At 43.6% G+C, this 12,149-nt stretch overlaps 1 non-coding gene across 1 annotated transcript; it reads right to left on the bottom strand.

Moving 5' to 3' along the window:
• Positions 1-10,654: 10,654 nt before the first annotated feature.
• Positions 10,655-10,729, bottom strand: Trnas-cga (transfer RNA serine (anticodon CGA)). Its single transcript has one exon. It is a non-coding gene; the product is annotated as a tRNA-Ser (tRNA).
• Between the last annotated feature and the right edge of the window lie 1,420 nt (positions 10,730-12,149).

The raw sequence follows: 12,149 nt of genomic DNA on the forward strand, positions 1-12,149 counted from the left end.
CTCTCAGAGTTTCACATAGAAAGACATGGCATACCACTGCGCCGTACTTCGAGATTGTATTTTTGTGACTAGGAGCCGACACTGGAGTTCCCCTCTTCAAGCACTATGCCTGACTAAAACATTGTGTCCGCCACCTGCGGTTGTGGTGGGGAAAGACCAAGGTCACACGGCGCCTGCAGTAGCAGGATGCAGGGCTTTCACCCTAGGGAGGAAGAAAATCGGTCACATTACTTTTTGTCCCACCTGGTATTCCGATATTCACCTTTCAGGCTACTAACCTTTTTCTTAATATTTTAATCTTGTAAGCAATGAAAATTACAGTTTAACTTTCAATGAACGATATAGTCGTTAGTGATGGAACACAATCTGGAATTGGACAAGGACGCGAAAGGAAACCAGCCGTGTCCTTCTCAAATGAATCACCCTGTCTTAGGCCTAAGGGAATTAATGAAAATGCCTGCATCTCGTGGTCGTGCGGTAGCGTTCTCGCTTCCCACGCCCGGGTTCCCGGGTTCGATTCCCGGCGGGGTCAGGGATTTTCTCTGCTTCGTGATGGCTGGGTGTTGTGTGCTGTCCTTAGGTTAGTTAGGTTTAAGTAGTTCTAAGTTCTAGGGGACTGATGACCATAGATGTTAAGTCCCATAGTGCTCAGAGCCATTTGAACTTAATGAAATCACGGAAAATTTAAATCTGGTTGGCCGGATTAGGATTTTAACGTCGCTCCTGCTGGACACCAGTCCACTGTGCCAACTAATACATGGCCTCCCTCTTTGCAAACGCTGACTACCGATATTTGACGAGGTAGTTTCTTAGCTCGTAGAATCTAGCAAAAAATTTCTTATTTGTTCTTCAGTCAGTTCGTCTGAATACATTGCTGAATAAAAGTGCAACTCAGCGACAAGGCCATTATATTGACGAGTTAAGTGACGGGTAGTTCATCATTGCAGGAAAACAGGATAATAAATTTAGACGAAATGAAACACAGATACCGCATTGATGGACGTCCAAACGCTCGCATCAGTACTCAATATACGACCCTCTGGCGGGAAAGCAAGCGTATATTCTCGCATGCACATGAGCATAAAGTTGCCGAATGATATCTTGCTATAGATAGCCACTACGACCTTACACCTTTTGTTGCAATTCCTCAGTTTTTCTTGCAGACTGTGGAGAACGAATGAGTTCCAGTTTCATCATGTCACATACGTCTCCAGTTGGCCAGAGAGCTGATAGTTTTGGTGGCCAGGGCAGTTATCCCATACTATGAAGAGCATGTTTCGTCGTAGCAGCCGCACACGGGCGTGTCCTGCTGGAAAAGCACATTACCTTCCTATTGAAGAAATGGAAGTAGCGTGTGGATAACAACGTGTGCGATGGAGTGGGCACTGGTTCCTTTACCCTGCAGAAACGCCAAATGTGACAGCCAGTTGTAATTAATACCTCCCCACACCACGAAGCCTCTGGTACGACCTGGGTGTCCAGAGCGAATGCGAGGGCGTACTGAAAAGTAATGCCCCCGAATTCTTAATCTGAAAACTGTTAAATCTTTTTAATAAAGCAAACGCTATTACCGTTCTACATCATTATTCTTCATGTCTACATATTTTATTCTCAACATAGTCACCCTGGCGGCGAACACATCTTGATACCGTCACTGTAGCACTTCCGACTTTCTTGACTGAGCAACAACTTCACCTCTGCTTGCACCGCTCCATCACTATCAAAACGAAGTCCTCGAAGGTGTTCTTTAAGTTTTGGAAATAGATGAAAGTCGGATGGGACCAAGTCGGGACTGTATGGAGGGTGATCGATGACAGTGAACCCAAGACTACGGATGGCTGCAGATGTCGCAACGCTCCTGTGTGGTCTGGTATTATCTTGCTGAAGAATAGAGTGTTCCACGTGTGGAAAAATTTTGGGATTCGCATCTCGGTCACAGCAAGCTGTTTGTCACCCGCATTTATAATTACTTTACGTATTGTCATGTTACACATTACAATGCGGAGCTCTCTAGGGACAGAGAGCTAAGAATGTGAGACATAGAGACGTAGAATGTTAATAACGTCTGTTTTATTTAAAAAGCTTTCAGAGATTTCACATTTAAAAGATCGGATGCATTACTTTCCTACATGTCCTCGTGCATCCCGGATTAGGCCGCTCACCTAGTCACTTGTATAGCCTTCTCTGGTGTACAGACAGAAACAACTCTCATCACTGAACACTATAGAGCCGATCCGACCCTTTCAAGACAGCATTGTCACCGTGCTTGGTGGTGTCATGATGTGAGTGGTAGCCTGCCCAGAGACACACGTTAACTTAGCTCTGCTGCAAGCAGACAGTTTCCAGCGGTCCTTGGTGACACATCAGGCGCTACACGTGCCCCGATTTCTTCCATGGATGGTGTTCAGTAGGCCATCACAGCTCTCATAATGTTTAGATCTTGACGTATGTCTTCACTACGCGAACGTCCACAACCTGGTCTACGTTTTTGTGGCTGTTCCACAGACCACTGGCGAATGCAGCGACACACCATCGATATATTGCCCCCAATAATACAAAAAAACCCATCGATACGTCCATTCAGCTTCCAACCGGCCCATAATACGACTCCTTTCAAATGGCTGAAGTTGTTCAACAGCAGTACGTACTCGTCGGAGGGGCATGGTTATATCCTTGAATGAATGTTGCACATACTGATGACGTCTAAAGTCAGTACAGTTACTGCCTCCAGAGGCACACAGACAGGTCTGTAGAGCGCCATTTGATTACCGATAACTGTGAAAAATGGATCAATAAGATTACAACCGCTCAGTATGCACATATTTTACCCTGGTGTCACTAAATATAGTGCTTGAGGGTGCTGCATTTTTTCCGGAAGTGTATTTGCCAGATAATCTCCATTTCGTTTCCGAAAGTCGTTATAGCACTATAGAGCCTTTTCTCTATCTTACAAATTTGTTTTTTCTTTTTCGTGTACATCTCATTAGTCACAACAGGTTTGTATTACTTTACAGTTGGTAAACCTTTAGCTTTGTTGGTAAACCTTTAGCTATCGAGGTGTTTGCGCACTTACGATTTACATGTTATCCATACATATTTTAAAAGTGTGTGTATGTATGTATGTGTGTATGTATGTACGTTCCGGAACTCCACCTAGCCCACCTCGATAGCCGGCACTGTAGCTCAGTGTGTTCATTTAGAGGGGTAGCTACCCTCTGTAACAAAAAAACTGAGTGAACGGAGCAACGAAGAATCTAAATGGATGTCATCGGACGTCCGACGTTTAACGAAATATAGAACGAAATGAGATAAAAGAATAGTAGCTGGGTGGTCAGCCCGCTTGAATACCTTGCGTAGGGGCCCGGATTCGATTCTCGGCTGGGTGTTGTGTTGTCTTCTTCATCATCATATCATCCCCATCAACACGCAACTCGCCGAAGAGGTGTCAACTCAAAAGACTAGCACCAGGCGACAGGTCTACCCGACGGGAGGCCCTAGCCACACGACATTTCATTTCACCTCCTCCTAAACAACGAGATCGGTTTCCACATAACTTGATACACATATCACTTACTGTCTGGAAAGAATCACTGTGAGAGTAAGAATCACGTACGTCTCAAAGTGGTGGGGTGGAGAAGAAGCGTAGCTCACGGTGCGCAAATAGCCAGATTAAATTCACCCAGTATTTGATAATGAAAGCACGCAGTGACTTCCAACAAGCTTTACACATAATTTCAAACTTTTATGAGACTTTTCCTCGCTCAGCCCCTCCCGCCAATAAATGACGAAAGCGAAGTAGCTTATCGCATACTACATTTACGCTTTTCCCGCAGTAAAACTTCCCCATCAAGCATGACCTTTTAATTTGTTACTTCGTTGCTATTACGCTACCCGCATCAAATTTTGAAAAAAAAAGTATTTGCATAAACGACTATATGTACCTGCAAAAATATATCATTATGCTACGCACACTTAAGGAAATATAACGTCACAAACATTGAGATGCGAGAAACCTGCCACGTAATGTGTGACGTTTTTCTCTTTACTGCTTACTCTGTTCGCATCAGTTTTCGCAGAGAGTGAACAAATATACCATTGGATGTACCTGCAAAATTATGTCACTGTCCGACAGATAGCTCTGGAAATATGGCATTAGAAACCTTGAGCTGCGTGAAAATTAAATTGCACAGTGAAATCTGCTAGGATTGCTGGTGAAATATGTGTAAAAAAAAGTGTGAAATATGTTAAATATGCGTGAAATATACACTGACAACCCAGCAAATTATGAACACTGCCCACAGTAACGTTGGCGACTTTGACAAAGAGCAGATTACTATAACGCCTGTGAACGAGTGTCTAGGGCGAAACTTGTCGAATGTTCACATGCTACTGGCGGGAGCAATTATAGAAAGACGTAGAAGGACAGTGAAGCTACCACTAGGCGCTATATGCTTGATGTCTTCCTCGACGGCGATATCGCGTTTCAACAGTATAATTGTCCGTGTCTCAGAGCCAGAACTGTGCTACAGTGGTTCCAGGAGCATTGTAGTGAACTCAACGTTGATGTCTCGGCGACCAAATTCACCCGATGTTAAATCTATGGAACCTTCGTGGGTCGCTATCGAATGCCATTATCGCGTTCGCAAATCATCGGTACGTTATTTAAGCGAGTTACATGACCTGAGTGTAGATATCTAATTATTATTTTGGTTCATCAGAGAATGTACATACGTCTATGTGGGCAAAGCCACTGGTAAAGAGCTCCTCCTACACTCCTGGCTCGATTTCAGCCAAACTTGGTACACATATTGCTTACTGTCTGAAAATAAAAAGTGTAGGAAAATCGTGGCCATTGGCCAACTTATCATCTACAGACTGTTTGTGCCCGGGAAAAGAATCCGATTTCACTCACATGTCCGGGGTTTTCGACGTCGATAATTTAAGTGATGCCAGGATTGCCCCAGTGATACGTCAGATTAATTACTTGCGCATTAATGGCACCTGGAACAATCTGATCCACAACAGTATATAAATCAGTACTGAATGATGAAAAATTTTATCCGTTCAGTTCATAATTAAATGAACATGTATACTGCTTATGTTAACTTTGGCATATCCCTGAGATACCAATTCATTTAGGACCACCATCTGTCAATAAAATCTAGAACTGCTTTAGTTCATCTAAGGACAGGCTGGTTTCACTCAGAAAAATAAATGGATAGCTCGGTCAGTTAAAATAGTAAAGAACAATTTTAATTAAAAGACTGGGTACCTGGTTCAACCAACGGAAAAGCTACTGATTGTTTTCACTTGAAAAGAAAGAATGAGTAATTCACTCAACATGTAAAACTTCAATGGTTTCGAATCTCTTCATTCGATTGCTCCCACTGACTACTTTCCTCGAAAAAAATAAATGAAAAATAATCCAACCGACAGGTAAAACTACAACCGGCTGACACGATTGTTTTCAGTCGATTGCTCCCACATACTAGTTTCATTCAAAACAATGAATAAGTAGTCCGACCAACCGAACAATTGTTTTCACTCGATTGCTCCTACAGACTAGTTTCAGTCGAAACAATGAATGGGTAGTCCAACCGACTGAGTCGATTGTTTTCATTCGCCTGCTCTCACAGAATAGTTTCACTCAAAAGAAAGAATGAATAATTCAGCCGGTACGTATAACTACAACCGAATGAGTCGATTGTTTTCCAACAACCAAATAAAAAAATGTCGTGTGACTAGGCGCGGGATTAGCCGAGCGGTCTCAGGCGCTGCAGTTATGGACTGTGCGGCTGGTCCTGGCGGAGGTTCGAGTCCTTCCTCGGACATGGGTGTGTGTGTTTGTCCGTAGGATAATATAGGTTAAGTAGGGTGTAAGCTTAGGGACTGATGACCTTAGCAGTTAAATCCCATAAGATTTCAGACCCATTTGAACACACATTTTTTTTGACTAGGGCCTCCCGTTGGGTAGACCGTTCGCCGGGTGCAAGTCTTTCGATTTGGCGCCACTTCGGCGACTTGCGTGTCGATGGGGATGAAGTGATGATGATTAGGACAACACAACGCCCAGTCCCTGAGCGGAGAAAATCACCGACTTGGCCTGGAATCGAACCCGCGCCCTTAGAATTGACTTGCTGTCGCGCTGACCACTCAGCTACCGGAGTCGGACAACAACCAACTGAATCTATTGTTTTCATTCAGTTGCAAAAATGACTCTGCGGACGATGTGCCCTATTCTACACTTTATTTTAGATCTATGTGACGATGCTTTGCTGAGTATATTTATATGTTTTGACGATGCCATTACGGCCTTATCACTTTAGGACATGGTTTAGAAAAGATCTGAGGATGGTCATTACTGACTGAAACACCCTGTGTTTCTGTACATTCATACTGTTATGAAACAAAAAAAAAAATGGCTCTGAGCACTATGGGACTCAACATCTTAGGTCATAAGTCCCCTAGAAGTTAGAACTACTTAAACCTAACTAACCTAAGGACATCACACACACCCATGCCCGAGGCAGGATTCGAACCTGCGACCGTAGCAACCCCGCGGTTTCGGACTGCAGCGCCAGAACCGCACTGCCACCGCGGCCGGCTGTTATGAAAAATTTATTGGTTAACAGACCATCTTTCTCTCTATGTAGGGTGGGAGCACACCAGACCAGGAAATAGTCATCCAAGGTGTGTGGTTTCTCAATGATAACAAAAAGTCGGTTAAACATGTTGTCAAGTTTATTATCTGTTCAGAAAAACATCAGGTGCACGCAGGGAAATGAAGTTATCGGAGTCCTCCTGCAGTTGTGGAAAAAGCCGGTTCTGTTGCATTTGAAGATAGCTCTTTCCAGTCACTGTTTTTTCCTGTACAAGGTCGACTTAGAATCTGTCTTTTCAAATGGGTGATACCTATGACGAATGTTTTTGGGTGCAGTCGGATGAATTACAAACCCCGACGGAAAGCTCGCAGGACCGAAATCACTGACTCACTTTCTGCAAACTGCAGCTCACAAAACGCCATCTTATTTATCACTGACTGCAAACTGAGAAGATGCGCTAACGGACATCTAATGGCTATTTTCTGAAACTCTAGACCACGCTCATTGAAAGAGCACACATTTCCTTTCCGGTACGTCCCATGTTTCGTAATTATTATCGTCCAAAATCAGATCATTCTTTTTGAAACAAACTGTGCTTTTAGCTTTTCTCGTTAATAATATGTTGGAGATGAGTAAAACTCTGGAACAAAACAAACTAAAAGAATTGTTTAAACTATACACATTTGTATTAGGACTACTCGGTCGACATTGTTAACACGAACACCACCGACAAAAATTTTGAGGTTTTTAAGACATTTTCTCGGTATTGTGGCATAAGAAACACGTGGTCTCCAGTCACTAGTTTCAGAGCAATTACATTTCATTTGATTTCTTACACCACTTTGTGTCTGTGTTGCTCTGAAGATATCTCCACAACAGAGCAAATGTCAACGGCATGTGCAGCGTCTTGTCTGGAAAAAAACTGTTCCATTCAGTGACGGCACGTGATATTGACAACATTAATGTACTTTAATTTTCCCTTCTAGGCTGCCATCAATAACTCGGTTATTTCTCGACTTCGTTTGTTGTACGTTAACATTAACAACACAGCAATGTGGCTAGGTTTCTGTTTTATATATGGTTTATGTTGTTATAAACGAGCTTCACCACACAGTCGTCAGTAAACGGGCTGATTCGAACCCTCCTCGTTGCTAAACGCAATTATATGAATAGCTCAACTCTGTGTTTCACTGTGGGAAATTCGTTACTTCATTGTTAGTGTTGTCTACATATCACACCAGCATCACCCATAATGTTTACTCTAATCTTATCAAACTATTTTACGTTTTCTAAGAGAGCCACATTCTCATTGCACTGTTAATTTTCTGTATACTGTCTTCGATGTTGGTCTCCTCTTTTCGAGTGTTTTATCCATGTTACCTACTTTGCGAATATCTCTTTTTTATAGCAGCCAGTTGCAAAAATGACTCTGCGGACGATGTGGCCTATTCTACACTTTACTTTAGATCTATGTGACGATGCTGAGCTGAGTATATTTATATGTTTTGACGATGCCATTACGGCCTTATCACTTTAGGACATGGTGTAGCAAAGATCTGAGGATGGTCATTACTGACTGAAACCGGTCATCGTCAAAAGAATTGATACTGTGATCAAAGACTGGAACAAAAAACATTTGATGATATTCTTGATTCAGTGCATAAAAATTTTTGATATGCTTCAGCAATAAATCAGGTTGTTAGAGTGACCCTAGGTTTCTTTTGATAGTTTGATGGACTCCAATATCAACATTTCTATATGAGTTGTGATTCTTCGAATTTTGAGTTCCATTGGGTCACCTCTGGTAATTTGATTAGACAAACTGTTTTCCGTTGGGTGACTTTGTTTCCTTTTATTTAGGATGATGTTATGGGGAGCTATCTATCGCTGTAGGTCACAGGGAATAGTTTGTGTAGGATCTGAAGAATGTTTAAATGCTCAACCGAAATCTCACATGTTTCACACGATCCATGCTTGCGTCACTCACAAAAGCAGTAGTTCATATTGTAAGGTCATCATGTTAAAGATTAAATCATCTTATACCGTTTTCAAAGCAGCATGCAGTCGTCTCAGAATCGATAAATACAGGTCCTGTGTAGTTATAATATTGAAATACTGTACCATCATTTCTACAAAATAGTGGCAAGTGAATGTAACGATGACGGAGGTGGATAGCGACCACTCGCACAGCTATCCAAAGAGGACAAAAAAGGCTCAGTCATACTGAGATTGGGCGACTGTAGTGACCAGGGAAGATGTGAAACTATTGTACATCATTGTGCTCACAAAACCCGGCCTGTATCAGGAGCCTTGTTGTCTTGGAATCTAGCATAACCATTGCGGAAGAAATATTGAACCCTGGGTTGGACCTGACTAGCCAAAATGGTCACTTAATCCTTGGCAGTAGTGTGACCTTGCAGAGTAACCATGGGTCCCATGAAAAACCACGATACGGCTGCCCAAATCATCACCAACACCCCATGGTATTTACACTCATGAGACGATGTGTGGCTGCGAAAATTTCATCCACCACAAGAACTTCAGCCAGATTTTCTCTGAGTCGAGCACCACCACAAAGGCTTGCAGTAGTGACCTTGGGGATGGAGGCAGGTATCTTTCTAGTCGTTTAGGTGTATCATTAAACCTAATGGTATCTTCAGGTATGTCAGGTGCCTCTTGCACAGGGTCTCCCAATCAAGACTGACATCCTGGGTTTGGTTTGTTACAAAGACTTAAATCAGACTGTATGGCTCTTTCGACTACCACAAAGCTTTGCCAACTATATTTATATGCAGACCTGTATGAAGGCATTATGGAAGTCAAGAAGCTGGGCATCAACCGGAGATCCGCTCTCTACAAACTTCTGTAACTACTGAACCAACAGACAAAGGCTGAGTGTTACATGCTAGTTTTCTTCAAAGCAGTTCCATAATCTGTTTAGTAACTCAATATGCAGATATGAGTACTACGTCAAAAGAAATCACTAAAGCTCCATGAAAGCTGCAAGCAATAACAACAAATGCCAGTGGTTGCAAATCTAATTAGCTGTGTCTCTTTTCCTTTTGGTACAGTGACAGATTCTTGTAATGTGCTGCAGCCTGGAGCTTTTATCTGACAGAAAAAGGGTCGAACAAATATTTCTGCTGCAAGTGTAGTCTTGGCCGGTTACACGTTGAGGCGTGCACTCTGCTGGCAAAATGCAGTGAGAGTGACAAGTGAGGGCAGTCCAGCCCATTATAACATTTCATTGTGCAGGAAGTGCAAAAAATGACTTTTAACAAAGATAAGATCTAAAGGAGGAGAGAAAACACGACACTGCCGGTGTGGGACCCACTTGGTAGGACTAAAGGAGACCAGCTGGAATTTTTGTTCAAAATTTGGTAAGGAGGTCCATGATTGGTTCATCTTTTTCTAAGCAGGTGTACGTTTTACCTTCTCATTGGCTGTAACTAGAAATCTGTCACATAATGGAGGAGACCCTCTGCCTTCTAGCTCGCTCTAAGGGAGAAACGTCCTTCATTGGTTAACCATGGCAGAAACTGTAAGAGCACGGAATTTGTTTACATGTTTATACGTTTAATAAATTATTATTGGTTGGAAATTGCACGGTCTTTCGTAAATTTCCGGCAATGTTCCGGTGCTGGCTGAGCCAGTTCAGTTTCTGTAGAGGAGAATAAGAGAGCACCTGGGCCACAGGAATGATAGTGAACACTTCTCCTTAGGGTATCATAAAGAAGACTCCTCCACATGGCTTGAAAGGGTACACTTCAACTTAGAGGTGCAGAATGAAATGTCTTCAACTTAGAGCAGAACTCTCCTAAAATGGTAATCATGGGCCATATTTGCACTCATGGAATGAGGCAAGTGCGAAGTCACTTATCTTCATCAAGGTTTCGTTTTGCTGATGTAATTTTCGCAGCCAGCTGTGTGACCCCACAATGCGCTTCGGGAAGAGTACTGGTGGTTGATCATGCTTTTCAATGACTTTGACTTTAACTGATGATGTTGCAAAAACAGTTTTTAAGTCGAAACTTCCTGGCAGAATAAAACTGTGTGTCCGACCGAGACTCGAACTCGGGACCTTTGCCTTTCGCGGGCAAGTGCTCTACCAACTGAGCTACCGAAGCACGACTCACGCCCGGTACTCACAGCTTTACTTCTGCCATTATCCGTCTCCTACCTTCCAAACTTTACAGAAGCTCTTCTGCGAAACATGCAGAACTAGCACTCCTGAAAGAAAGGATACTGTGGAGACATGGCTTAGCCACAGCCTGGGGGATGTTTCCAGAATGAGATTTTCACTCTGCAGCGGAGTGTGCGCTGATATGAAACTTCCTGGCAGATTAAAACTGTGTGTCCGACCGAGACTCGAACTCGGGACCTTTGCGTTTCGCGGGCAAGTGCTCTACCAACTTTTTTTTTCTATTTTTTTATTTATTTATTTATTTTTTTTTTTTTGGTACCAACTCCAGGGATTGAACCCTGATCTCCTGCTTATTAGGCAGATGCGCTAACTACTTTTTTTTTGAGAATGCATAAAAAAAACAAGGCAGCCATGCGCAAAAAGTTGCCAACAAAGTGAACTAAAAAGGGCCATCTTGCTCGCCGCGGTCACATTGCTAGGCGGGCGGCCAGGAACGGGCGGTCGTCATTACATTGGACATCACCAGCCACCAATCGTTGGAGCGCCCGGGGCCGCTGCACACAGTCAGAGACTGTTTCTGTTACCATAGGGGAATCGTGGAAAGATCACATCTACAAGTTAATGTCTTCTCACACCCGGCACACCCCAGCTGGGTGGTGGGTCCATGAATGACGAACCCAAATAGTTCGCAAAATGGTTCCGGTAATCCTGTCTGTTCGTTAAGACCAGAAACTCGTCGATCATATAGTACCATAAATCGAGGACGTCTTTGTCTCCATCGCGGTATATGTAGTGTATCGCCATTCCTCGTACCCAATTAACCGCATTCATCCGGGTCATAGGGAAATAGACAGCGTCGGGATGAAAAGAGTTCTTGGGGTAAAATCGAAACGTAGGGGCGGCGGAGCAGGAAAGCCAGGATCTGGCGGATCAGTTTCCAGCACTCACGCGCGGGGCCACAGTTCAGTCTATGTTCGTCCGTGTCTAACGTCGTGCAACGGGGGCACACAGGGTCGTCAATTAGGTGAATGGCATGCAGCCGTTGTCGGGTTGGAAGTTTCTCGTTAACGACCACATACCACGTCGACCGCACGAAAGTAGACAGGAACGGCGCGTGGATGGCTCGCCATACCCGTGGCCAGTCGACCGTAGGGTGGCGCCGTACAATGTCGTTATCCGGAGTCCAGTGCTGGAGAGCACTATAATAAGTCTTCGCTGTCGGATTCCGTGTCTCCGATATAACCCGCAACACATAGCTATGCTCTACGAAAAACGTTGTAATATGTGACAGCGAGGGCGATAAATGTCCAACTGGTACCGGTGGGTACAGCGTACGTGGGGTCATTCCTTCAATCAGTAGGCCGGGGAGACTGGCTGTTGGTGAAAGCCAGAGTCGCCTCATG

This window comes from Schistocerca gregaria, chromosome X (assembly GCF_023897955.1).
Source record: "Schistocerca gregaria isolate iqSchGreg1 chromosome X, iqSchGreg1.2, whole genome shotgun sequence".
Classification (NCBI taxonomy): domain Eukaryota; kingdom Metazoa; phylum Arthropoda; class Insecta; order Orthoptera; family Acrididae; genus Schistocerca; species Schistocerca gregaria.